Source organism: Pongo pygmaeus, chromosome 3 (genome assembly GCF_028885625.2).
Source record: "Pongo pygmaeus isolate AG05252 chromosome 3, NHGRI_mPonPyg2-v2.0_pri, whole genome shotgun sequence".
Lineage (NCBI taxonomy): Eukaryota > Metazoa > Chordata > Mammalia > Primates > Hominidae > Pongo > Pongo pygmaeus.
Genome location: NC_072376.2, coordinates 97,268,890 through 97,296,073, shown reverse-complemented (window position 1 = coordinate 97,296,073; position 27,184 = coordinate 97,268,890). Strand labels below are relative to the sequence as shown.

Sequence of the window (27,184 nt, the reverse complement as noted above, 5' to 3'; positions counted from 1 at the left end):
AGATCCCATGGATACATTCCAAAACATGATATATTATTTTATTTAAAACTGTCAGTGCTTATAATGCCATCCTTTGTAACTCTTTAAACTCAGATTGAAAAGTATTAGATATCAACCTAAAAATAGTAAAGATTCTGACTTACGTTAGGGATTGCGTGCAAAAAAAAAAAAAATTGAAGGCCATTTTTCTAAATTACCTTTAGACAATTTCTGTTTCCAGGGTTATTCTCTGCTGTACCTTCCAGGAAGGATTAGTTCTACTATTACTGATGTGAACTGAAGGTCTGTCCCAATTTGACTTTTCAATGCCTGGAGAGAAATGAATGTAGTGCTCAAAGATTATGCAGTTGCCACTTAAGATACTCTAGAGCCATCATAGATTTTAGAGATGTAGTTATGCTTCCCTAAAAACAAAAAGTAGAGTTTCCATAAGCAAAATGTCCATTGAGTTCTCCTGTTTTCTGCTTTTTCATTCTGTAATCTAATGCAGGTTCCCTAATCACTGAAAGGAGGTGAACAGTTTTTCTTTCCCACTATATAATTTTATATTTTTGTGGTTCAAACATAATAAATACTTTCAAATTATTATTTAGGCATTTTCTTATATTTATCATGGTGTTCTGCAGAATCTGTAGATTCTTGTGGATTAGGTGGTTTATGTTCCTAGTTTGAAATAAATTTCAATTAAATAGTGTATTCTTAAAATGACATTCTGTTGTGTATAGTTTTTTAGTTGTAAACTCATATTTTAATGCATTAAAATTAATTTGTAAATGAATATTTTATGGTGTACACCTGAAAGATAATAAGGGTTTTTTTTTGGTTGAAAATAAAAAGTGCTTATATATGTGTAGCACTATGAATCAGTCAGGATTTAGTTGCAGAGAATAAAATTTGTGCTAGCAGTTTATGCAGGAAGATACTTATTACATGGCATTAGTGGCTTGCAAAATCATGGAAGAGAGGAAAGGGCAGATGAAACAGATTTTGGGCCCATGGTTAAACTTTAAAAACATCTCCCAGTGGTATACCTCAACACTGGTTTCTAAGGGAGCTGCGGCTGTCTGTGTGGATCAGGAGACTGTTGTAGGGTGGCAAACTATGGCCTGCGGGCAAAGTCTGGCCTATTACCTGCTTGTCTGTGTCTTACAAACTAAGAATGGTTGTTATATTTTTAAATATTTGAAAAAATCAAAAGAAAAATAATGTTTTGTGGCACTTAAAATTAATAAATTCACAATGGGCACAGTGGTGGGCACCTGTAGTGTAGTCTCAGCTACTTGGGAGCCCAAAGTGGGAGGAGGATTGCTTTAGGCCAGGCATTTGAGACCATCTGGACAACATAACAAAATACTTTCTCAAATTAAAAATGAAAAAAATGTGAAATTCAGATGTCAGTGTTTATTTGAACACAGCAATACATGCTCATTTACCTGTTATATATGGCTGCTTTCACACTACAGTGGCAGTGTTAAGTAGTTGTAACAGAAACCGCATGGCAAAATATTTGCTATCTGACCCTTAACTGAGAAAGTTCTCAACCCTGGCTCTAGAACACACAGTTCGGTGCCACTGCAGAAAGCTGCCTCTACTGCTGCTTGCTCCAGTCATACTGTAACTATTATGACCAGGCATATAGATGTGACATGCACTGCCTCCCAGCAGCCAGCAGGATAATTACTGGGTACTAGGATCTCTGTCCAACACTGCAGCTAAAAAATGTATGTATATCATTGACAGTGTGGTCTCTGCTTCACTTCTCCTTTTCAAAGCTTGGGCAAGTCCACATGTGGTGGCTCACACCTGTAATCCCAGCACTTTGGGAGGCCAAGGCAGGTGGATATCTTGAGCTCAGGAGTTCAAGACCAGCCTGGGCAACATAGTGAAACTCTGTCTCTACAAAAAATACAAAAATTAGCTGGCCATGGTGATGTGTACCTGTAGTACCAGCTACTCAGGAGGCTGAGACAGGAGGATTGCCTGAGTCTGGAAGATTGAGGATGAAATGAGCCATGGTCATGCCACTGTACTCCAGCCTGAGTTACAGTAAGACACTATTTAAAAAAAAAAAAAAAAAAAAAAAAAGCTGGGGCAAGTAAGTTTGATTGGCTGAACCTAAATTGCAACAAGAACCTATTTGCATAGGAGTCTGTGGAAACCTTGCTTATTTTGTTTTATAGCCTCTGTAATACATGAAAGCCCATTACAGGAGCAAGGTATGATGGATCTTGAGCTGCAGTCCCCACCATATTTATCATATACTGGCTGTAAGAATTTGGAACATACTCTTTGTTTATTGAAATGATTAATTTTTTTTCTTAATTCCAATTCAAAGTCATTGGTTGGTTTTGCAGTAACCAATTATAATCATGTCATAACTAAACATTGATTGCCTTCCATGTGGTAGTCACATCACATGTATTCTGACTCCCTTTTCTTACAACATTATAAAGCCAGTATCATACTAATTCATATCTGCCTGACGCTGGAACTTTTTTACTGCCGGCTATTCTTGCTAGTCTATTGCTTGTCCCTGTAATGCAGCATTTTTGTGAATCAAACCAGAATTTTTTTTAATCACATATTGAGACTATTTAAACATTGTTTCTTAGTTTCATTGCCTTTACAGAAATTTCAACCTGTCTTTATTTCTTCTTCTGTAAAAGGGAACTAATCAATTTTGTCTTCTATTTTTGCATAATGATTCGTAGTTTAATGCAAAAGGTCTCTGCAGATGTGTAATATCATGCACAAAATATATTGCTCAGACAAAAGACTGCACACATTTTAGTATTGATAATATTATGCATTTATGTTTTATGAGGAATACATGTATAAGCTTCAAGCACAATATTCACTGGAGGGAATAAAAATTTGTTCTTAGCACCCTGACAAGAAATAGAGACATTGCTTTTAAAGTAGTAGAATATGATAAATCAAGCCAATCAGATAAGATTCAGGGATACACTTTCTGTGAGAATATTTTGGTGAAAAAATATTTTTACTTTAGATCGTTAGTCACAATATCTGAACTTTTTGAAGTAGTCTAAGTATTTTCAAGGCAAGGCCTTTAGGGAAAAAATAAAAACATAAAATCAGTGTTTACAGGAAAAGAGAAGTAAAGAAGAGAAGAAAAGAAGATAAAAAATATAAGCTTCTGAAGCACTAGTGTGGCCTAAGCACAGTGCTGATATAGTGACAAGCTTTATAACAACCAGCTAGCCAAGAAAAAAACAAAAGCCCCAATTTTTAGTGTTTGCTGATTGCTGTGTTGCAAATATTCTCACCTTGGCTAGTCCCAAGCTATTTGTAGTTTGACAGCTGGATGTCCAAAATTTCTGAAAATTTAGCCATCGGCTCTCATAAGCTGGTACAAGCTGGATCTAACACACCACTATTTAGTTTAGCTTCATTCAGCAAAAGGTAAGAACAGTAGACAAAGGCAGAAATATTTTGCATTTACATTTTAGTGGATATGCAAGAAAAAAACTTTATGGAACCTGAGTATCTTTTTTAAATCAAAAGTCATCATTTTGGAAAATAATATGAAAGTATATTATTTTATTCACAGAAGAATAAGGTTAATAGTTAAGTACTCTTGATATTGGAGTTTTTTTCTAAGGTTATTATCTCATTTTCTCATTAATAAAAGAATTGCTCAGAACTCATTAAATGACATAATACATTGCTGTGTTTAATTGCTAATAGTCACAATCATAGTTTACTATAATCTGGAACTTCTGGGCTTAAACAGTCCTCTCGCCTTGGCCTTCCAAAGTGCTGGGATTACAGGCACGAGCCACCATGACTACCTCAACAATAGTTTTTTATTCGTATTTGCCTTTGACAAATTCTGCCAAGAAATGATTTCCTTAATATTCTGAATATTATTCTATATTTAATATTGAGGCATGTGTTAGGATTGTGGCAGATTTGAATTAAAGATAGCGGGAAATCCTCAAAGGAAAAGAAAATGTAGTTACATGTATGTAACATTTCCCCTATGTGTCAGATGTACCTAGAGATGCTAAGAATTCTTTGCCAAGATACTGCTCATGAGTCATATTTCTTGTCACCAATCTGGTTACACCCTTGGTGGAAGATACACAAAGTAAACATGGGTTTTGTGGGTTTTTTCTTTTTTAATTCTTGGGGACAAAAATACTTGATCATTTTGTCCAAATGTTTTAAGGAAGAACAAATAGTACTATCTTCGGTAGGAACAACCAGAAAATAAAATTGCCATTGCTTTCATAAGTAAAGGTATTTCATAAAGACAAAGAGCTTCCATTTAATAAAAGAGTACTGGATTTAGACTTAACATGTCTTGAATTCAAATTTTAGCTAAAGCTAGTTGTTGGATCTTTTTGGCAAGCTGCTTAAACTCTGAGCTTCCGTATTTTAAATGTATAAAGTAGGCATACCATTTTGTGGTAGGAAATAAATGAATAAATTTTTGTGAAAATACCTAGCATTGTACTTGGCTATGGATATTAAGGCCATATTTCCTGGACGAAAACTGACATAGAGGCAGGAAATGAGAGTTCCTTAGGGATTAACCCCAGCCTGAGCTGCTAATTACTGATGCTGTCCCCTTAGACTTAAAATGATTCAAGGAAAGAATGGCTGGTGTTTTACACTTGGAAATACTGATTACAAGCCAATGGGCAGAAACCAAGCTGCAAAAATCTGATTGGCTAGAATGGTCTTAGGATAGGCCAGTGAAATTCGTTTGTTTTCTTCTGTAATTGACAATCTTTTAAAAATGTGCTTCTCTTTCCTAACACTCTTCTTCCCCACAGCCCCACCTCCCTGAAGCTAGATTAGGTTTCCCTGATGTACTTTTCCCTAGCCTTCCTGTGTTTCCCTGGTATAACATGCATAGCCTTTATCATTCTTCATAATCTTTGCTACCACTCAGCTTCTAAACTCCACGAGGTCAGATATCATGTCTATCTTAAATGAATTGTCATTTCCTGGCACATGGTGTAAATGCCACATGTTCCAGGTTGTTGATATGTACCACTGTATCCCAAGCACCTACTCAGCATAATGGTTAACGTTTTATAAATTATTCATGATTCAGAATATTATAGCGTAAAAGTGATCATTCTATACCATAATTTTCATCATATATACATAAGAAGACTGAGAGATTATGCCAAAGTTGTGATGACTCCAAAATACTAATAGGAAATTGCTCTATTTTTATTAGAGGCAAATCTAGGGTATTGAACACTACCAGAACAGTGTTGGTATTCCCAGTGTGACTTTTTTGTTGTTGGATACCATGGGTAGGTTTGTCTGAAGACTGGAAGAAACTCAGATTTATTTTGCTATTAAATGTTGTGCAATTTATTTAATATCTAATACCTATTGAAAAACCAGTTCCCTCTTTCCCTCCCTCCCTTCCTTCCTTCCCTCTCTAAATATGCCTACAAATACATATATTTTTCTTGTTACTTGCTAAGCAGATGAAATTTATTTTAAGGAATTTTTTTGTGTCAGAGGATTAAAAGGAACAAAATGGCTGTGTTGATGATAAATAGCTAAGAATCACTTTAGAAAAAAATACATGTATCTGATTTAAACATGGTTCAATTGTGCTCACATTCGCAGCACAGATATTAGCATGGCTCCTGCACAAGGATGACATGCAAATTCCTGAAGCATTCCATTAAAGAAAAAAAAAAAAGAAGAAGAAATAAACAAATAAATGTGGTTCAGTTGAGACTAACTTAAGAAATGAATTGGTTGGTATATAAGTATTTAATTTTAGTTGTTAATGTAAATATATTTTTATATAAAACTGATTTTTAGGGTTGAACTAAATTCAGAAGTATTGCAAAGTAATTATTAAAGACCTATAAATTTAATGAAGGACAGATACAACCATTCTAAAGTAGTTAATGTTATCTTTTGTTAATATGTGTCCTTGTAAAATGTTTGCTTTCTGTTCATGTATTTTTAATTTCCAAAAGTTACATTGTAATGTATTTCATCTTATTTTTTAATTATTTTTACCCATCACTATGTTTCTAAGATGTGTCCAACTTAAATGGATCTGAAATGTATACTTTTAAATAACTATATATAGTTGTGTATCAACTTTGGTTTGCGTGTTCTTTTGCTCAGTGACGGACCTCTTAAGTAGCTTCCAAAAAATTGCTTCCAATGAGAGAATTTCTTCAGAGTGTAGATGTAGAAGAGGAACGCAAGATTCCAAGTGATGCAAAGTTGCCCTTTAGATCCAGTTCATTTTCTCACTAGTCGTGTATGTAGTTTCTGTCCACATGTCTAAGGACACAGCATTTTCCAGCTTTCTGATTGTTGCTAATCTGTTAGGTGCAAAGTGGCATTTTGTTTCAATTTGCATTTCTCTGAATACTAATTAAATTAAAACACCTTTAACACCTCTATGTTTGATGGCCTTCCAGATTGCTTGTTCATATTTTTCGCCTTTTTTTCCAGGGATTGCTGTATTTTTCTTGTTTTTTTTTTTTGTTTTGGAATTACTTGTAAATTCTATATTCTAATTCTTGTCAGTTTTGGATATTTTAAATATCTTCTATTGTGTTCTTTTTTTGTTGGCTTACAGTGTTCCTGTCTGAGCCAAAATATTTAATTTTGAAGTAATTACATTCATCATTTTATTTTTATATATGGTAAGCGATTTTGAATTTATCCTTTTAGAGTTCTTACTTGATTCATTATATATATATATATATATATGTATGTATGTATTTGCCGGGCGTGGTGGCTCACTCCTGTAATCCCAGCACTTTGGGAGGCCAAGGCGGGTGAATCACTTGAAGTCAGGAGTTCAAGACCAGCCTGGCCAACATGGTGGAACCCCATCTCTACAAAAATACAAAAAAAATTAGCCAGGCATGGTGGTGCATGCCTGTAATCCCAGCTACTCAGGAGGCTGAGACAGGAGAATTGCTTGAACCCAGGAGGCAGAGGGTGCAGTGAGGAGATCATGCAATTGCATTCCAGCCTGGGTGACAGAGTGAGACTTCACCTCAGGCAACAACAACAACAAAGAATATGTATGTTCTTCTATTAGCTTTATAGTTTACCTTTCATGCTTGGATCTTTAATCCATTTTGAACACACCTCCGTATGTGACTTTAGGGAGAAGTCTAGTTTAATTGTATTCTAAAATTAGTTAGTTTCTCAGTACCATTTACATAATTGTCATATACCGTTTTCTGTGACAATTATCACATGTTTGGTTCTGATTAGATATATGGGTCTGCCTCTGAGATTTCTCACCTCTACCTTGGTCAGTTTGTTCTTATATCATTCTGCCACTGATTTTATTACCATGGTTTGGTAGAAGATTATTTTCAAAGTCTAAAAATTATATAATTTAATTTTCAAGTTTTATGATCATTGTTACCTCTTATGTTTCCTAAGTACATTTAAATTATGTTTAACACTCTTAACTAGTAACCATTATGGTCCTTGAGGTATATGTATTGTTAATTCTTGATCAATTTCTTTAATTGTAATTAAATGTAATTTCTTCAGGGTCTCTTTTTTCCCATGTTATTTAAGTGTTAGATTTTGCTTTTCAGGAGACATCTGGATTTGAAATTAAATGAGTTATTCTTTTCTCTGAAGTCTGAGAGTACAAGTGTATATATACTCTTAAGTGTATATTAAATGGCATGAACATTTTTAAATCAGTCAAAAATTAAAAGCAAGTGAATATTTAAAAAAAAACCTAGATCAATAATAAGTTTCACATTAGAAATAGGTTGCTTTAAAAAACAAGTCCAAATATTTTAAGTAATCAACACTGGTATAGCTCTCAATATTTTTGAATGACTTAGTGTATGTTCTACTAGGAACATAAATATATGCATAAACCAAAATCAACTAAATGTCTTGGAGTGACTCAGTTTTGACCATAGAATGACTTTGTTTTGTGTAATTTCACAAAGAAAGAAAAACTAAAAAGTAATCTATAGCTTTTTGAGTCCCAAGTCTTTGCATTCTTTGTTCCCTACCTGAAAAATATTCTCAATTCAAATTGTAATTTTTAGCATGTAATTTTGAGACACCACAAACATACATATATATTTTATTTTGATCATTAAGTAGAAAGTTACGTCTGCTTTTTAGGGGTGGTTAGGTCTTTATATGGAAACATTTATTTCATGTAGTTTGTATTTTCTGTTTAAGCCACTGATTTCAAAAGCCTAGATATTGGAAATACAATAAGTAGATGAGAAACTTAATTTTAACCTCCAAATGCTAAACCTCCTAGCAAATATTTCAACTAGAAGATTTCAGTTGTATAGTCTTTCCCTTTTCCCCAGCTCTAGTTGAGGTGTTAATTGTAAAATGTAAAAGGAGACAAGTAGAATGAAAATAACAGCTAGGTATGCTTAATCCTTCAGTAATGATATAAAAGGCATTACTCTTTTAGATTGCTCTTCGAAATAATGTGAATTAGGTCTTATTATGGAATGTTATAAAAATAAATAAGCCTAGGAAATAGTTCCTCACTGCCAGAGGGGTTCTGTGCCAGTTTATTCAAGGTAGTATTTTATATTTTATGACATTGCTTTCCTTCTAAGAAGATGAGACTTACCAAGAAAAATATAGTAAACTGATTTACACTTGGAGAATTATTCACTTCAGTTACTTATTTCCCCAGAAATTAGAGAAGCCACATATTTCAAATATTGTCACTGTTTCAGATAGATTTACATAATATATTAAATAGCTAACTGATAAGAATAACATTTCTCTTCTGATTCTTCCCCAGAGGCATTTTTTAAAATAGGCTACATGTGATCAACAGAGAAATGATGTAATTAGGACATGTCTAATGGTAGTAATCATTCTTACATTTTGATATGGTGGAAGGACAGATACAAAATAGTTTTTTGCTCTCCTTTTCGTCTACCCCTCCACTCTTCAGCTCCTTTAGCGAGAATGTATCCCCCAGCCATGAGAATAGAAATACACTTTTATATTTCATTTGTAGACTATTTAATTCAAAAATTATAAGGGAGGCCAGGCACAGTGGCTCATGCCTATAATCCCAGCACTTTGGGAGGCCGAGGTGGGAGGATCGCTCTAGCCCGGAGTTTGACACCAACCTGGGCAACGTAGTGAGACCCCAGCTCTACAAAAACTGAAAAAATGAGCCACGTGTGCATACCTGTAGTCCCAGCTACTCAGGAGGCTGAGGTGAGAGGATCACTTGAGCCTAGGAGGTCGAGGCTTCAGTGAGCTCTGATCATGCCATGCATACCATCCTGGGTGACAGAATGACACTGTGTCTCAAAAAAAAAAAAAAAAATTATAAGGGAAACAATAATACTCTGATTAACAAAGGGTATAAATCCACTAACAAGTAATTTTTGTGTCCCTGATAGTCATATTACTATCACCTTTTATTTACAATGTGTTTAGGAATTTCATAAGTTTCCTAATCTTTTTCATTTATATATCCCTAAAAAGTACATAAAGAGCAGATTGTATATACATAATATACATGTAATTTAAAATAATTTGAATAGAGGAATTTGTGGAAAAGATAAGTTAGGTGTGTCAGCAGGAAGATTCTCTGCCTCGTTCTATCCATCCATTTATCCATCCATTCGTTAAGCATCTTCAGTGTGTCAGATACTGTGTCAGCCACTAAAAGTTGAATATAGAGAAACAGATTACTGACCTAACACCAGATTCATCTTCAAGGAGTGGTGGTGGAGCTGTGCACTTTTGGAGATACTCTCCATAAATCCTAACATGCTTTTATTATACCTGTGGTAGGGCGAGAAATAGTCTCAAATGGGACCAAACTAGAATATTGGCTGTTGACTGAGAGCCTTGATGTGGATACTCAGTGCTTGTGTTTCTAGGTGATGAGGATTATATGTGAATTTGGGATGAGCGGATATGAGATGATGGCACAGACGTAACAGGCATTCTTACAGAGAGCAAAGAGCTGTCAAAAGGCATGACTTCAAGTCCCATTCATACTACTTACTAACAATGTTTTGAAGATTGCATGAGATAATGTTTCTCATGTCCTCATAATTGAGTATAAATACGACCATACAAATGTACATACTTTAAAACAGAAACAGAAAAGTAGATCTTAATAATAGATCTTAATAATCTTTTTTTTTTTTTGGAGACAGGGTCTCGTTCTCTCACCCAGTCTGGAGTACAGTGGTGCAATCTCAGCTCACTGCATCCTTCACGCACCCCTTGGGATCAAGCGATCCTCTTACCTCAAACTGGGACCTCAGACGTACAACACCATGCCTGGCTATTCTTTTGTATTTTGAGTAGAGGCGGGGTGTTGTCATGCTTCCTGGGCTGGTCTCTAACTCCTGAGCTCAAGCCATCAGCTTGCCTTGCCCTCCCAAAGTGTTGGGATTACAGGCGTGAGCCACTGCACCTGGCTTAACAATCTTTTTTTTTTTTTTTTTTTTAATGATTGTAACGATCATATTCTAGTTAGAGGCCAATTAGATTGTTTCCTGGAAAACAAAGACATTTGAATTCAGCCCTCAAAATAAAAGGAATGTAATTTGACAGGCTGAGAAAAAGAGAAAAAGATTTGGTGAAAGGAAGAATATTTGCCCAAGATATGGCTGTCTTTCTTGCAAAGTACTTTCAGAAATAACTGTATTGCTTTATTTGTTTATCTTTATGGTATATTTGAGGTGAAGCAAGGGTAGTTTTTTTTTTTCTTATTTTTTAGATTTAAGAAAATAATTCACAGAGAGATACGTTATTTGCTATCAAATAACCACAAATGAGTCTCATGTTCCCATGCAGTGTGTGAATGAAGAGAATAATACACAGATTGAAATAGAGGGATTAAAATAAAAGTATGTGATGTAATATTTAGCAATTGATGCATATGTATGGTAAAAAATTACAAATCTTGAACAAGGCTATTAAATACAAATCTTGAATAAAGCTATATTGAAAGACATCAATTGAGTGTATATATGACAAACAATTGAAGAAGCTCAGTAAGACTTACCATCAGGTCGGGCACAGTGGGTCATACCTGTAATCCCAGCACTCTGGGAGGCCGAGGAGGGCGGATCACTTAAGTTCAGGAGTTCAAGACCAGCCTGGCCATCATGGCGAAACCCCCTCTCTACTAAAAAATAAATAAATAAATTAGCTGGACATGGTGGTGCACGCCTGTAATCCCAGCCACTCGAGAGGCTGAGGCATGAGAATTGCTTGAACCCAGGAGGCAGAGGTTGCAGTGAGCTGAGATCCTATCACTGCACTCCAGCCTGAGTAACAGAGCAAGACTCTGTCTCCAAAAAAACATATATATATATATGGTTCCCTTATTGACAAACACTTTTATTATTTTCAGGTTTTTACAATTTAATCAATGTTGCTTATGGCTATTACTTTATACATCTCCTTCTACATATATGTGAGTTTCTTTAGGGCATATACCTAAGTGGAATTGCTGATTCGTATGATCTGTATATGGTCAATTTTACTAGATAATTCCAACCAGATAATGCCAATCCATAAACACTGTTACTAAAATTTATAACCCATTTGTTCACATCTTTACTGATTTGGTATTGTCACATTTGATTTTTGATATACAATAGTATATTGATGTCCTATTGCTCTTGTAACAAATCACCATGTTCTTACTCACTTGAAACATTACAAACTTAGTATCTTACAATTCTGGAGGTCAGAAGTCCAAAACTGGTCTTGCAGGGCTAAAATCAAGGTGTTCATAGAGCTGCATTCTTTCTGGATGCTCTAGGGGAGAATCTGTTCTTGCCTTTTTCATCTTCCAGTGGCTACCCACATTTCTGGCTGATGTCCATATTACTCCAACCTCTGCTTCCTGGTCACATCTCCTTCTCTCTCCTGACTCCTTCTTTGTGATTATTTCAAGCTTGCTCAAACAATACAAAATAATCTCCCCATTGCAAGGCCCTTTACTTAATCACATTTGCAAAGTCCTTTTGGCCACATAATGTAACATACAGGTTCTAGAGATTAGGATGTAGTAGAGACGTCTTTAGGGGCCATTATTCTGCCTAACACAAACGTTAACTCGTTGTTATGTTAATTTGCATTTCATTTATGACTAACAAGGTTGTGTAGCTTTTCATATTTTTGTGGCCATTCATGTTTCCTTTTCTGTGAAATGCCTATTTGTCTTTTGTCCATTTTTCTACTGGGTGGTTTGCCTTTCTCTCATTGACTTGAAGACATTCTTTACATATTTTGAATGTAATGCTTTTTTGTTCATTATAGATGTTGCAAATATTTCTCTCCCAATTTCTAGCTTGTGTTTACTTGTTTTTTATTTTGATGTACAGAAGTTAATTTTGATAAGGCCAATTGTGTGTGTGTGTGTGTGTGTGTGTGTATGTATAATTTTTGTTTTGTTTCATTTTAAGACATTTGTTCCTTAACCTGAGGTTGTACTTTCTAGCGTTTTCTTCTAAACATTTTTAAAGGTTTACTTTTCAAATTAATGTCTTCAAATGTCTTCAGTTGCTGTGGTGACAAGAACATAGTGAATATAAGCTGCTGAAAGTAGAGCTAGTCGTGGCTGGAACAGAGAGAAATTCAAGTGGGTTGGGAGTGAGTTGATAAATATTTCTTTGAATCAGTGATCAAGCTACTACTATATAGCTGTGTTCACATTGCTTTAAGATTAAGTACAGTCATGAACTACCTATGATAGGTAGCCATGTAATAGAAAAATCTGTTATTTCAAACAAAGACCATCTGGGAGAAGCATCAAGGGTTTGAAATTGCATGGTGTGTCCAGGGAACAGCAGATAGGTAATGCGGTATGAGCATGAGATGAGGGGAGGGCTAGGGCAGAAGATACAGCTTCAAAATTAGGGACCCACCAGATTTTGAGCAGCGTTTTTATACCTTGCAAAGGTTTTGTCTATAGTCCATTGCAGCCATTTTTGTCACTTTTAAGGAAAGTTGTATTCTGATCTGTTTGAAATTTTAGAAAAATGAATGTAGCCACATTATTGGCAGAGTAAAAACTGAAGTCGGCATTCCCTTAGTTCCTTATATATAGTAGACACTTAAGGAATTAAATTTCAGCAATGCTATTGCAGTTGGGGATGCAAACACAGAGTGTGCAGTGCAGCCTTTTGATTATTAGTGGTGAATTTTCAATCTTTTAAATGGATTTGATATTTAGTAACAGGCAGAAGATATTTTGAGGAAGTTTTGAAACTAAAGCACATGAGTACACTGGGAAATTCCATTTTTGGTAACACATGATGTATGATGATACTGATTTTAAGATGTAGCTTACAAAATGCTCTTAAAGCAATTTGTAGAGAGGAATTTTTTAAAGCATTTCCAACCATGTCAGCATCATTATGTATACATAGCTTTCCAACATAACTAATTGGAAGAGCAAAATTCATTTGGATGTATAAATTTTGATATTTTGTGAAAAATGTAAAATAACAATAAAACTCCTCATTCTAATTAATCAATAGTGTAGTTAATCTGTGAAGAAGCCAACATCTGTTTTACCATTATTATTTTTGTTGATATCATTACTTTATTCATATTTTTTTCATTTGTGAGGTTTTACCAGTGTAATTCTGCACAATCTTGTGCACTTGTCATTTTCCTTTGATCACTTTCAGGTCTTAACATACATTCCAGCCTCATTCAGTCATGATTTCTTGTGACACTAGTGAGTTGTTTTCCTCTTTGGGATGTTCCTTGTCCTCAGTATGTTGTTGATGCTTGAATTTCCAGCAGAGGATTCTGGCTTATTGCCTTTTGTTTTGTCATCATCTGTTTACCACCCAAACCTAACTCTGTTAGTAATTTTTTTCCTTCTGCCCCTGCCTTCTCTTAAATAGTTCTTATTTTCTGAATTTATATCAGTTTTAACTGAACATGTTTTAAAAAGTACATTATGGGGTACCCAATGATCTTAACAAAAATGGTCATTTTTGTTAGTTATATAATTGATTTTAAACAAACCATAAAAAACAAAGTTGTCTTCTAAGTTTTCTTGTTTTAAAATAAACAGATAAGAAATTTAAAGAAAAAATTCGCCCCCTTTGGTCTATTTTAAATCACCTTAACTAATCCTTGAGCTGCCTCTAAATCATTTATCTTCTAAACTCTCATTCAGCACCGTTTACTCATTTATGAATCATTTTTTTGTCCATTTCTTATTTGTCAGGTACCATGTCAGGTATTCAGGAAAAAAAAGTTGAATAGGATATGACCTTTGCCTTCCATAATCTTACATTGTCTGGTGTTGAAAAAGACAGTCAAAACGACAGTTACATGATGTGATAAATGCTGTGATAAAGATGTACACAGGATGCTATGGGAACCAAGAAGGGGAGGCATCTGTCAAACTGGGAGATTCAGGAATGCTTTCAGCCAGGCACAGTGGCTCACACCTTTAATTCCAACTCTTTGGGAAGCTGAGGTGGGAGGATCACTTGAGGCCTGGAGTTTGAGACCAGCCTGGGCAACATACTGAGGCCCCATCTTTATAAAAAATAAAACAATTAGCTGGGAGTCTGAGGTGGGAAGATGGTTTGAGCCCAGGAGATGGAGGCTGCAATGAGCCCTGATCATGTAATTGCACTCCAGCCTGGGCAACAGAATGAGAAAAACAACAACAAAGGAAAGCTGGAAAGCTTCTTAGAAGAGGGACAGTTGAGCTCAGATTTAAAGGATGATTCATAATCATCTGGATGTAGAAGAGCCAGAGGGGGAGAGCCCCCAGGAGAGGGCTCAGGGTGTGTGCAGGCAGAGCAAGGAGGCCTGCAGTAGACGGGTGTGGTTAAAGTAGAATAGTAGGGCATGAAGAAGGTCAGGCCGATGCAGGGGCTAGATAATAAAGAGCCTTAAAATTTGTAGTATTCCTTAAAGTTATGAGAATCAATCATACATATATTCCTTCAATTCTGCTATGTACCAGATACTTAGCTATATGTTAAAGGATTTGGAGAGCATAGCCTTCTTTCAAGGAATTTATAGTTTGATGCAAGATATTGATAATTTAATAGCATGTATCTTTAAGCAAGTTGGTAACTTTTCAATTTAGAACAAATGATTAATGTAATTTTTATCAGGAGATACGTAAGATGTCCTGCAAAAGCTTTCTTTCGGATGAGAACTAGGATACATAAATTGTAAGCTTAAACATTTTTTTATGTTGTAATTTGTAAGTTTTTGTGAGAAACAGTAAAATACACACCCAGAACTCAGAATATCTGAACAGAAAATCTAGTGCTGTCACTTACCAGTTATATAACTCTATGTAAGTTTTTTTTTTTTTAACATTTATTATTCACCAACCACTTACTATGAACTAAGGATACAAACTTAAATAAGATTTGATTCTCTTTATTGAGAAAATTATTGCTAATGGGAATAAATAACCATTTACTGGTAAATGTACATTACGGTAGAATAACAGTAATAATAGCCCTCTCTTACTGAGCACTTGTGCCAAATACTAATCTAAGTGCTTTCCATGTAATAAATTACCTAATTTCTACAAATAGCACTGTGAGTTAGGTTTTGATAATTATTCTTTTTTTCCAGATAAGGAATCTTACACACAGACTTGAGGTTAAATAGTTAGTAAGTGATACAATTAATTGCAAAGCCTGTGTAACTAATATGTTATACTGTCTCTCTTAATGATGAATATTCTGTAACAGACTATAGGCATGCAGTAAATAATGATATGTTGGTCAACAGACTGCATATATGATGGTGTTCCCAGAGACTATAATGAAGCTGGAAAATTCTTGTCACCTAGGGATGTCATAAGTATTGTAATACCATAGCACAAAGCACAACTCACGTGTTCATGGTGATGCTGGTGTAAACAAGCCTTCTATGCTGCCAGTTGTATGAAAGTATAGCACATACAATTATGTATAGTATATAACACATGCATATAAATCATGTAATACATGGTAATAAATTACCATGTTACTGGTTTATGTAGTTACTATACTATACTTTTAATCTTTATTTTAGAGGATACTCCCACTTATAAAAAGAAAACTAACTGTAAGACAGCTTCAGGCAGGTCCTTCAGGAGGTACTCAGAAGAAGGCATTGTTATCATAGGAGATAACAGCTCCATATGGGTTATCGTCCCTGAAGACCTTCCAGTGAGACAAGATGTGGAGGAGGAAGACAGTGATATTGATAATCTTGGCCCTGTGCAAGCCTTAGCTAATATGTGTGTTTGTGTTTTTTTTTAACAAAAATGTTTTAAAACTTAGAACAAAATTAAAATATAAAAATGCTTATAGAATAATGATATAAAGAAAAAACATTTTTGTACCACTGTACAGTGTTTGTGTTTTAAGCTACATGTTATTCTAAAAGAGTCCAAAAGTTTTTTTAAAAATTTGAAAGTTTGAAAGTTCATAAAGTAAGAGTTTCAGTAAGCTGAAGTTAATTTATTATTGAAGAAAGAAACATATTTTGTTATAAATTTAGTGTAACCTCAGTGTACAGTGTTTATAAAGTCTACAATATATTTAGATGTCCTAGGCCTTCACGTTCATTCACCGCTCACTCACTGACTTCACCCAGAGCAACTGCAGTCTTGCAAGCTCCATTCGTAACAAGTGCTCTATGCAGGTGTACCATTTTTTATCTTTCTACAGTATTTTTACTTATGTTCTCTGTGTGTGTGTGTGTGTGTTTGAGTCTTGCTCGGTACCCCAGGCTGGAGTGCAGTGGCGTGATCTCGGCTAACTGCAACTTCCACCTCCTGGGTTCAAGCGATTCTCCTGCCTCAGCCCCCTGAGTAGCTGGGACTACAGGCGCGTGCCACCATGCCTGGCTAATTTTTGTATTTTTAGTAGAGACGGGGTTTCACCGTGTTCGCCAGGCTGGTCTCAAACTCCTGACCCCATGATCCACCTGCCTCGGACTCCCAAAGTGCTGGGATTATAGGCCATTTTCTGTGTTTAGATATACAAATACCATTGTGTTACAGTTGCCTATAGTATTCAGTACAGCAACATGCTGTACAGGTTTGTACCTAGCAGCAATAGGCTATACCATATAGCCTAGGTTTGTAGTAGGCTAAACCGTCTAGGTTTTTGTATGTGCACTTTCTGATGTTTGCACAAGGACAAAATCGCCTAACAGTGCACTTATCGAGCGTATCCCTGTCGTTAAGCAATGCATGACCATATAACTAAAGTTTCATGGTAGGCTAAAAGCTGAACAACGAACTTGCCTGGAGATTTGGGGAAGACTTCTCTGAGAAGGTGACCTTAGAGCTGAGTTTTAGACTACTTGGAAAAGCAGAGGAGGGGGCATCGTTAGCAGAGAAAACAATATGCATAATACATAGAGGACTGAAAGGGCCTAACAGTCCAGGAGATACTTTCAGTGTGGCAGAATTTAGAGTGAAAGAGGTGGTGGCTTACTGGTAAATGATGCTGAAAACTGTATTTTAATTTATTCTTAGACAATAGGCAATCAACAGAGGTTTTAAATCAGAAAAGTGGTATGATACCTGCTTTGTGTTTGTTTGTTTGTTTGTTTTTGAGACAGAGTCTGGCTCTGTCAGCCAGGCTAGAGTGCATTGGCACAATCTCGGCTCACTGCAACCTCCGCCTCCTGGGCTCAAGCAATTCTCCTGCCTCAGCCTCCCCAGTAGCTGGGATTACAGGTGTGTGCCACCACGCCCGGCTAATTTTTGTATTTTTAGTAGAGACAGGGTTTCACCATGTTGGCCAGGCTGGTCTCAAACTCCTGACCTCAGGTGATCCGCCCGCCTCAGCCTCCCAAAGTGCTGGGATTACAGGTGTGAGCCACCACGCCCGGTCTCTGCTTGGTTTATCAGAAGATAACTTAGGAGCTGTAAGAACAGGACACCAGGCCCGGGGCGGTGGCTCACACCTGTAATCCCAGCATTTTGTGAGTCCCAGGCGGGTGAATTGCTTGAGTCCAGGAGTACGAGAACATCCTGGGCAACATGGCGAAACTCCATCTCTACAAAAAATACAAAAATTACCCAGGCATGGCTGTGCATGCCTGTAGCCTCGTACTAGGGAGGCCGAGACAGGAGAATTACCTAAGTACAGGAGGTTGAGGCTATACTGAGCCCTGATCATGCCACTGCACTCCAGCACTCCAGCATGTGTTACAGATTGAGACCCTGTCTCAAAAAAAAAAAAAAAAAGAACAAGACACCAGTCATATGTTAGTGAGATTTACACTAAGTTTACTGATCATTTCCAAGAGCAAGCGTTTGGTTTTATTGATTTTCTCTGTTTTTTTCAGTTTCAATAATTTCTGCCCTAATTTTGATTATTTCTTTTTTTCTGCTTTCTTTAAGCTTAAACTACTTTTCTTTTTCTAGTTTCCTAAGGTAGAAGTGTAGTTTATTAATCCTTAGATCGTTCTTCTTTTATAATGTATACATTTAGTGCTGTGAGGAAAATTTTTTCCTCAAAGAACAGCTTTTGCTGCATTTTATGCATGTTGATAAGTTGTATTTTCATTTAGTTCAAAATGTGTTTCAGTTTCTCTTGACCAGTCCTTTGGACCATATGTTTATTTAGAAGTGTGTTGTTTGATTTCCAAATTTCTCTTTTAATTCCGTTGTGGCCTGGGAGCATACTTTGTATGATTTCTGTTCTTTTAAATTGTGAAGATGTGTTTATAGCACAGAGTGTGGTCTGTCTTGGTGAATATTTCACGTGAATTTGAGAAGAATGTGTATTCTGCTGTTGTTGGATCAAGTATCCTATAAATGTCAACTGTAGATCTAGTTTAATGATAGTGCTGTTCAGGTTAACTATATATGTATTGATTTCCTGCATGCTTGATTTATCAATTAATGTATGAGTGCTGTCTCAAACTCTGATAATCAATTTGTCTCTTTTTCCCTTCAGTTCAGTTTTTGCCCTACATATTTTTATATTCCTTTTAGACCTATACACGTTAAGGATTGTTATGTCTTCTTGGAGAAATGATTCCTTTGTCGGTATATAATGCCTCTTTTTATCTCTGATACTATTTTCTTATTCGAAAGACTACATTTTGTAAAATTAATTTAGCTACTGCATCCCGCTTTTTTAAAAAATCTTTTTTATTTCAAGGGTAAGTCAATAGAATCCAGCTTTCTTTTGATTAGAGTTAGCATGGTATATTTCTCTCCATCTCTTTACCTTTAACCTATCTGATTATTTATATTTAAAGTCACATTCATATAGATACTATATTGTCTATAGGATTTGAGTTTTTAATCCCCTCTGACATTCTCTGTGCTTTAATTGGTGTATTTAGACCACTCACATTTATAATGATTATTGATTTAGTAGGATAAATATCTGTCATGTTTGTAACTGTGTTCTATTTGTTACATTTGTTCTTTGTTCTTCCTCCCTTCTTTTCTTGCCTCGTCAGGTTTTAACAGCATTTTCTATGATTTCTTTTAATCTCCTATCTTAGCATATTAAACTTTTTTTTTTTTTTGAGACAGAGTCTTGCTCTGTTGCCCAGGCTGGAGTGCAGTGGGGCAATGTCGGCTCACTGCAACCTCTGCCTCCAGGGTTCAAGCGATTCTCCTGCCTCAGCCTCCTAAGTAGCTGGGACTATAGGCGCCCACCACCACGCCTGGCTAATTTTTATATTTTTAGTATAGACGGGGTTTCACCATGTTGGCCAGGGTGGTCTTGATCTCCTGACCTCGTGATCTGCCCACCTCGGCCTCCCAAATTGCTGGGATTTCAGGCATGAGCCACCGCGCCTGGCAGCATATTAAACTTAATGGTTGCCCTAGATGCCAACATTCACCTTTTACTTATCTTGATCTGCCTTCATATGACACTTTTTATCACTGAGGTAGGTATACTGCAGGTTTCTTGCAATAGCATTACCAGCTCCTCCCACCTCTCCCTTGTGATATTGCTCTCATTTATCTTACTTATTCATAAGCTATAATCATCCAACACATTATTGCTATTTTTAAACATTCAGTTATCTTTTAGTTCAATTAGGAATAATTAAAAGCTAGGCATGATGGCTCACACCTGTAATCCTCGCACTTTGGGAGGCTGAGGTGAGCAGATCACTTGAGCCAGGAGTTTGAGACTAGCCTGGGAAACATGGCAAATACCTATCTCTACAGAAAATACAAAAGTTAACTGGCCGTAGTGGTATGCTCCTGTAGTCCCAACTACTCAGGAGACTGAGGTGGGAGGATCACTTGATCACGGGAGGTTGAGGCTGCGGTGGGCCGGGATTGCACCTGCACTCCAGCCCTGGTAATAGAGTGAAATCGTGTCTCAAAAAAAGAAAAAAGAAGAAAAAAAAGGATAAAAATGTTATATTACCTTCATTTATTCCTTATCCAGTGTTCTTTCTTTCATTAATATAGATACAATTTACTGACCCCTATCATTTTTTCTTCTTCCTGAAGAACTTTTAACATTTCTTGCAGAGAAGATCTCCTCACAACAAGTTCTCTCAGTTTTTGATTATCTGAGGAAGTCTTTATTCTTTCTTCATTTTTGAAGGATAATTTTATTAGATATAGAATTCCTAGGAATTTGTTGGGTGGGAATTTGGTATATTAGGTTGGTGGCCTTTTCTCCTAATGTTTAAACTATTTCACTCCTTCTCTTTTTGCTTGCATGTTTTAGATGAGAAGCCCACTATAATTTTTATCCTTGTTCCTTTATTGATACTGTGTTTTCCCTCCCTGTTATCCCCCTACCTCATCATGCTTCCATGATTTTCTCTTTATGTTTGATTCACTGCAGTTTGAATATAATATGCCTACATGTAGTCTTTTAGGTATTTATCATGTTGGCGTTCTCTGGGCTTCCTGTATCTGTGGTTTGGTGTTTGTCATTAATTTTGCAAAGTTCTCAAAGTTCTTTGTCATTATTACTTTAAATATGCTGTTGCTCCCTTCTCTCTTCTCTTTCTAGAAGTTTCTGTTGACCTATCTTCAACTCACTGACTCTTTCCTCAGCAGTATCCATCTGCTGCTGAGCCTATCAAAGCATTCTTCGTATCTGTTAGAGTGCTTTTGATTTCTAGCATTTCCTTTTGTTTTTTTTGTTTTTTTTTTTAGAGCCCTGTTGGTATGGTGAAAGTATGGAGGAAGGGGAAATGTTTTATAATCTTATTACTAAATATCATTGTTTTAGTGGACCTGGACTCTGGGCTGTGACCTTCCAAGTGTTTCCCCTGGGCTTTGCTTCCTTTATTCTTCCTTTCCCCTTCCTGGACCTCAAGTGAGACCAGAAGGCAAAGGGGCTGGAGTGGAAGAAATGCCCTTCCCCCAGGAAAGATAAGGCTCTGATAAAATCTTTCATCCTGCAGTGTAGGCCTTTGTTATGGAGAATACTCTGAGAGCATTTCACAATGATTACTCACTCTTCCCCTTCTCTGCTTGAGCCAGGGAGGGGATCTTTCTCAGATCTTCACCATGAAAACCTAGTGTGATTGCAACCCTGGAAAGTTGTGGTCCCGGCATTTCTCCCTCTCATGCTAGTTCACTTTCAACCACCACCAGTTTGTCCCACTTACCATTGAGGTGTTCCTACCAGTTCATGGCTGCAGAGACTTCTTATCCAGGTAGGCTGATTTCACCTGTGACTCTGGATTTCTGGGGTTCATTTGCCCTGCGACCTCAGTCCTTGAGAAAAGTCCTTGAGTTAAAGTTGATCCAGTGGTTTCTTATGTAGGAACAGGAGATGATTTCAAAGCTCTTTACATTTTGGTGCTAAATCCCTTATTTTGTTTTTTATTTAACTTTTCTTTTCATATTAGTACATGTTCTTTTAACAGTATTCCATGACATGGATGTACCATGAATTACCTATTGATCTGTTAAAGGACTAGCCTTTTTCCAACTTTTTCAGTATCGCAAATGATTATAATAACATAATGCGGTAATTCACATTGTATGACATCTTTGTGATCTGTGTGAATATTTCTACAGGATAGCTTCTTGTTGACTTATATGTGTAGTAATTTCCATTTTACTTAGTACTTCTTACTGTCTATAAAGAGAAATCCTGTTAGTTTTACCAAAGTAATGATCAAAAATTGTACTTTGTTTTTATTTGCATTTCTTGGATTAGTGATTTTAAGTACCTCTTCATATGTGTTGTGTAGTGTTTTTACTGGGAGTAGTCTATTTGTATTCCATATCTACTATGCTCTAGGGTAGTTGAGTCTGAGTTCCATGGATTTCCTAGTTATTACTACTTTGTTAGAAGGGCTGCAAATATTTTTTGTCTATTTGTTTCTTATCTTTTAACTTCGTGGTATTTTTGGCCATAAGTTTGTCTTTTTTTCCCTTTTAAAGATTTACTCTAAAGTATAAGTATTCCTTTTATATTTGCTACTAATATTTTATTGTTTCTTTACATGCATATCTTTAATCTATTTGGAATTATTAGTTTTTATTTATGGAAAGAAGTAGAAAATAATAACTTTTTATTATAACCAGTCTGCAGAATTATAGAATTTTCTCTGTAGTACCCAGCAACCCAAAATTAGAAAAGAAGAAATGATGTGGCTGGGTTCTTGGAGGTATGAAAACATGTTGAGAAGGTGTATAGGCCAGGAATGCAGGGGGCGTGAAGATACTGATGAGAATTAAATATGGTCTCACCTCTATTGAACAATTGGGAGAAGTCAAGGGATAAGTGATTCTAGTGAAGACCACAGATTCAGCGAGTGAGAAAGGGGGATGGATTAAAAGACCAGAGTGAGATTTTGGAATTTGAGATGTCAGAAATAAATTCCTAATGATGCCAAGATCTGGGATATATCTGTGTAAGTTTTAGGTCAGCTGAAGTGCATCTCATTCCTGAGCTCACTCTCCCTGTACTGTGCCTTCCACTGAGGATACTGGTCAGTGATTACCAAGCTAAATGACCTGAACTACAGGTTAGCAAACGTATGTAGAATGCACAACTTGTCAGTATTATGCAGTCACATTTTACAGAAGTATTGTGTTACAAGAATCCTTTTGCAAATCTTTTATACAAAATTTTAACATATGTATAAAAACTCAGAGAATGCTGGGGATCTCAGGCCAGCCTTCAAAAGTTTATTTATTCTATAACATAATTGAATTATACTGTATTAATCATACCAAGTAACCTAACTGCCTTTTAACTATTAAGATAAATCTACCTTTAGGGCTTCTATTAGTGGTTGCAATTTCCGCTCACAAGATAGCAGTGGGAGCTGTTGTAGGAAGGGTTCCAGAAAGGCAGCAGGGAGATTTCAACAGTTGCTGTTGTAAATTTTATGTAAGTGAAGTATTCTCAAATGGAGGTGAGTTGCTTTTGGCTTTGGAATATGCTTTTCTGTGTGAAAAAAATTAAGTACACCAAAAAATGTTTAAAGAAATCTGAGAAATTGTGTAGCTCAGTGTATATATAGTATGATGGGTCCATAGACTGGGCTAATCTTGTAGTATCTCATAGTCTGGGCTAAAATATGATAATGACTGTCCTTGAAAGACAGAAAACTTAATGCTTCAGAAGGTAGAAATTTTAAATTCTAATTCAGGACTATATGTAGAACTTGTTTTTGTTTGTTTTTTACTGTACATATTAGATTGCTGGTTTATATACCCAGTTTGTTGGGATCATCTCAGAGTTTTGCCTTTATTCTTCAAAAGAATAAGAGGTTTGCCTTTACTTTTCAAAGTAAAGGATTTTCCAGAAAGATTAAGAAGATTAAGAAGAAGAAAGAAAAAGAAAAACCTCAGGAATTGCTTATAAATCTTTTTTTTTTTTTTTGAGACAGAGTCTCGCTCTGTCACCCAGGCTGGAGTGCACTGGCATGATCTCGGCTCACTTAAAGCTGCACCTCCTCCCGGGTTCAAGCCATTCTCCTGCCTCAGCCTCCTGAGTAGCTGCCTACAGGCAGACTACAGGCGCCTGCAACCATCCCCAGCTAATTTTTGTATTTTTAGTAGAGACAGGGTTTCACCATGTTGGCCAGGATGGTCTTGATCTCTTGACCTCGTGATCTGCCTGCCTTGACCTCCCAAAGTGCTGGGATTACAGGCGTGAGCCACTGCGCCCGGCAGGAATTGCTTATAATTCTTTGATGAAACTGTAAGATTTCATTTAGCCATGTGAGCTTACATTACATTTATTGAATGTAGCTAGTGTGTTTTGTTTCTTCGCTTATATAATTAAAGAGTTAGGAAAGTTATTTAAAGTTTTCAGCAGAGCTACTCAAACGCAGCTAGTTACTTGACAAATATATTTTTTAAATTTAGCCTATTTACTTGATCTATACCCATCTATGATTTAAGTAATGGAAAACTGTTTAAATGATTTGGGGTGAGCAAGTTTAAAGTGGTTTTCTCTTATTAACATAAGAGATTAGATTAAGAAATACTATCTGGGTTTGCAGTAATTATCTCATTGCTATTTAAATAAGCCCCTGCTGGCAGTCCTAACATTATTTTTTCTTATGAAACCAAATAGGGTTTGTATTAGAAAGCCAGTTCTTATACACAATAATCTTTATAAATATTTTGAAAACCCTTACTAACATTAAAATTAAGCGAAAACATTCTGTGGTTTGTCCTTATTTTGCATATCTTTTCTTTATTGCTTTATAAACCTCTTATTCTACATCCAACTGAGAAATAAATTATTCCTTAATTTTTTGTGTCATTTTGCAAGTCTCTAAAACAGCACTGTAGGGGCTTATAGTATTTCCTTTGCTTTGCTTGTTTAAATAACTAAAAATGCATATAAAAAATTAAATGTTTCATGATCAAGGTAAAGGAAGAAAAGATAACATTTATTGAATGTAACTAGTGTGCTTGGCATGTTACAGAAATGATGTTATTTAAGTTTTATAAAAAGTTCATGAGGAAAGATTTTATAGATGAAAGAAACTCAAGATTCAAGGGTGTTTAGAGCCTTTCTCCTGAAGTTACCTGATTTATTATACGGGTATGTTTATAAAGGTTTGACAAGTGCCTATTCTTTCTGCTCTTTCACTGCTGAAGAATATTTTAGACATGTTACCTCTTGATCTGAATTATGTTTTAAATGTAAACATTTAAATGTAGACAAAGCCATGGTTAGCAGAGAGCAGGCCTGAAGTGTGAGATGTCCAGGTCCTTGGCGTTTCCACAAAGAACTGGACAAAATGCACACGCAATGAAGCACAAGTAATGAAGGAATGAAGCAGCAAAAGCAGGGATTTATTAAAGCGAGAAAGCACTCCACAGGGTGGGAGTGGGCCCAAGCAAGTGGCTCAAGGGCCTGGTCACAAAGTTTTCTGGGTTTTAAGTGTGCCTTTTGAGGTCCCTGTCAGCTACCCCTTAGCTGGATGAAGGATTTGGTCCATGGCTAATTAAAGGCTGTGGTGAATTGGTGCCCTATGCAGATGAAGGGATGGCCTGAGCTTGGCCCACAGCCCATCCAGGACACTTTCCCCTTCCATCTAGGACGTGGTGGAAAGGGGAGGGTTAGGGAGATAGCCTTTGATCCTTTGCTACTCTGGCCTGGGGAGATGGGGTATTTCCTTTTGGTTTAGCTTTTGGAAGTTCTAGACCCAGGTGTTTTCTTTTTGATCCACCTTTGGGAAGTCAGCACGAATTGGCCTTAGATCTCTTGCCCCCAGACCTTGGTGTTTAACCTTGATTCAGCTTTAGGAAGTCAACATAAATTGGCCTTAGATGCCCTGTCTCCAGACCCTATTATCCTGCCCCACTATGGTTCAGAAAACTGATATGCTGAAGTGTTACTTGGTACATTAGGAGCAAAGGAGGAATCTGATTTTTTCCCCCATCATTGAGATTATCTGAGTAATTGAGAAGGACCAGTAAACCCACTGAGCTCCTGTTTAAAAAATTACTCATTCTGGCACTTGTTTTTGAGACAGGGTCTCACTCTGTAACCCAGGCTGGAGTACAGTGGCATGCTCATGGCTCACTGCAGCCTTTATGTCCCCAGACCCAAGCAATCCCCTCATCTCAGCCTCCCTAGTAGCTGGGAATACAGGCATGCAGCACCGTGCCTGGCCAATTTTTGTATTTTTTGTAGAGATGGGGTTTTGCCATGTGTCCCAAACTGGTCTCAAACTCCTGAGCTTAAAGGATCTGCCTGCCTGGGCCTCCCAAAGTGTTGGAATTTCAGGTGTGAGCTGCTGTGCCTGGTCTCTGGCATTTGTAAAAGAGCAACAAGTCAGACTTTATTCAAGACCATCATGATAGATGTAGGGATCATTCCAGTGGGGTTTGCAGTGAAAGGGAGAGACTCGGCTCAACTTGGAAAAGAATGAGGAAAAGTAGTCATGTTATAGCCAAGTAGCAAGGCTGGGGTTGGGGGGCAGTCAGTGGATAGAAAATTACTGAGAGGAAACATTACGGCTTCTGGCTAAACTGACCTAACAAGATTTTTGCCGAACGCAGGCCAGGGTGATCAGACATCCATCACCTGGAGGATGGCGGGAGATTTGGCCACCCAATCAGATATTAGGATGGGAATTCTGGCTAAACTTTCTTAGCAGGTTTCTAATTGGACAATGTAGAGACAAACACTGAAGGCCAAAAGCCAAGCCTAGTTGAGAAGAGAATTCAGAAGAGCCTAACTAGAGCTTGGTCAAGGAAAGAATCTTTGTCACTTTTGATTGTTTGGTATGTATCCTTTTGTATCTGATAAAATATTAAATAACCATATTACAATAGCTTGGTTGTATATAGTGAGATAGTATTTGTCATAATGTGATCGTGTGTATTTTTAAAATTAAAATGAAAGTTGAGGCCAGGTGCCGTGGCTCATACCTGTAATCCCAGCACTTTGGGAGGCCGAGGCAGGCAGATCGCTTCAGCTCAGGAGTTTGAGACCAGCCTGGGCAACAGGACGAAACCATGTCTCTACAAAAAATACAAAAATTAGACAGGCATGGTGGTGCATGCTGTCATCCCAGCTACTAGGGAGGCTGAGGAGGGAGAATCACTTGAGCCCAGGAGTTCGAGGCTGCAGTGAGCACGGTGATTGCACCACTGCACTCCAGCCTGGGTATTAGAGCGAGAACCAGTTTCAAAAGAAAAAAAAAAAAAGATTTATGTATTTTAGAAAACTCCAAAAAGATTATTTTCACATTCTGATTGTTACCTGATGCCAAATAAATAAACATGCTA

The 27,184-nt window shown here is 36.6% G+C and overlaps 1 protein-coding gene across 8 annotated transcripts in view; it reads left to right on the top strand.

Moving 5' to 3' along the window:
- The window catches only part of WDFY3 (WD repeat and FYVE domain containing 3), a 298,737-nt gene that overhangs the window by 81,656 nt on the left and 189,897 nt on the right, over positions 1 to 27,184 (top strand). The window lies entirely within an intron of this gene.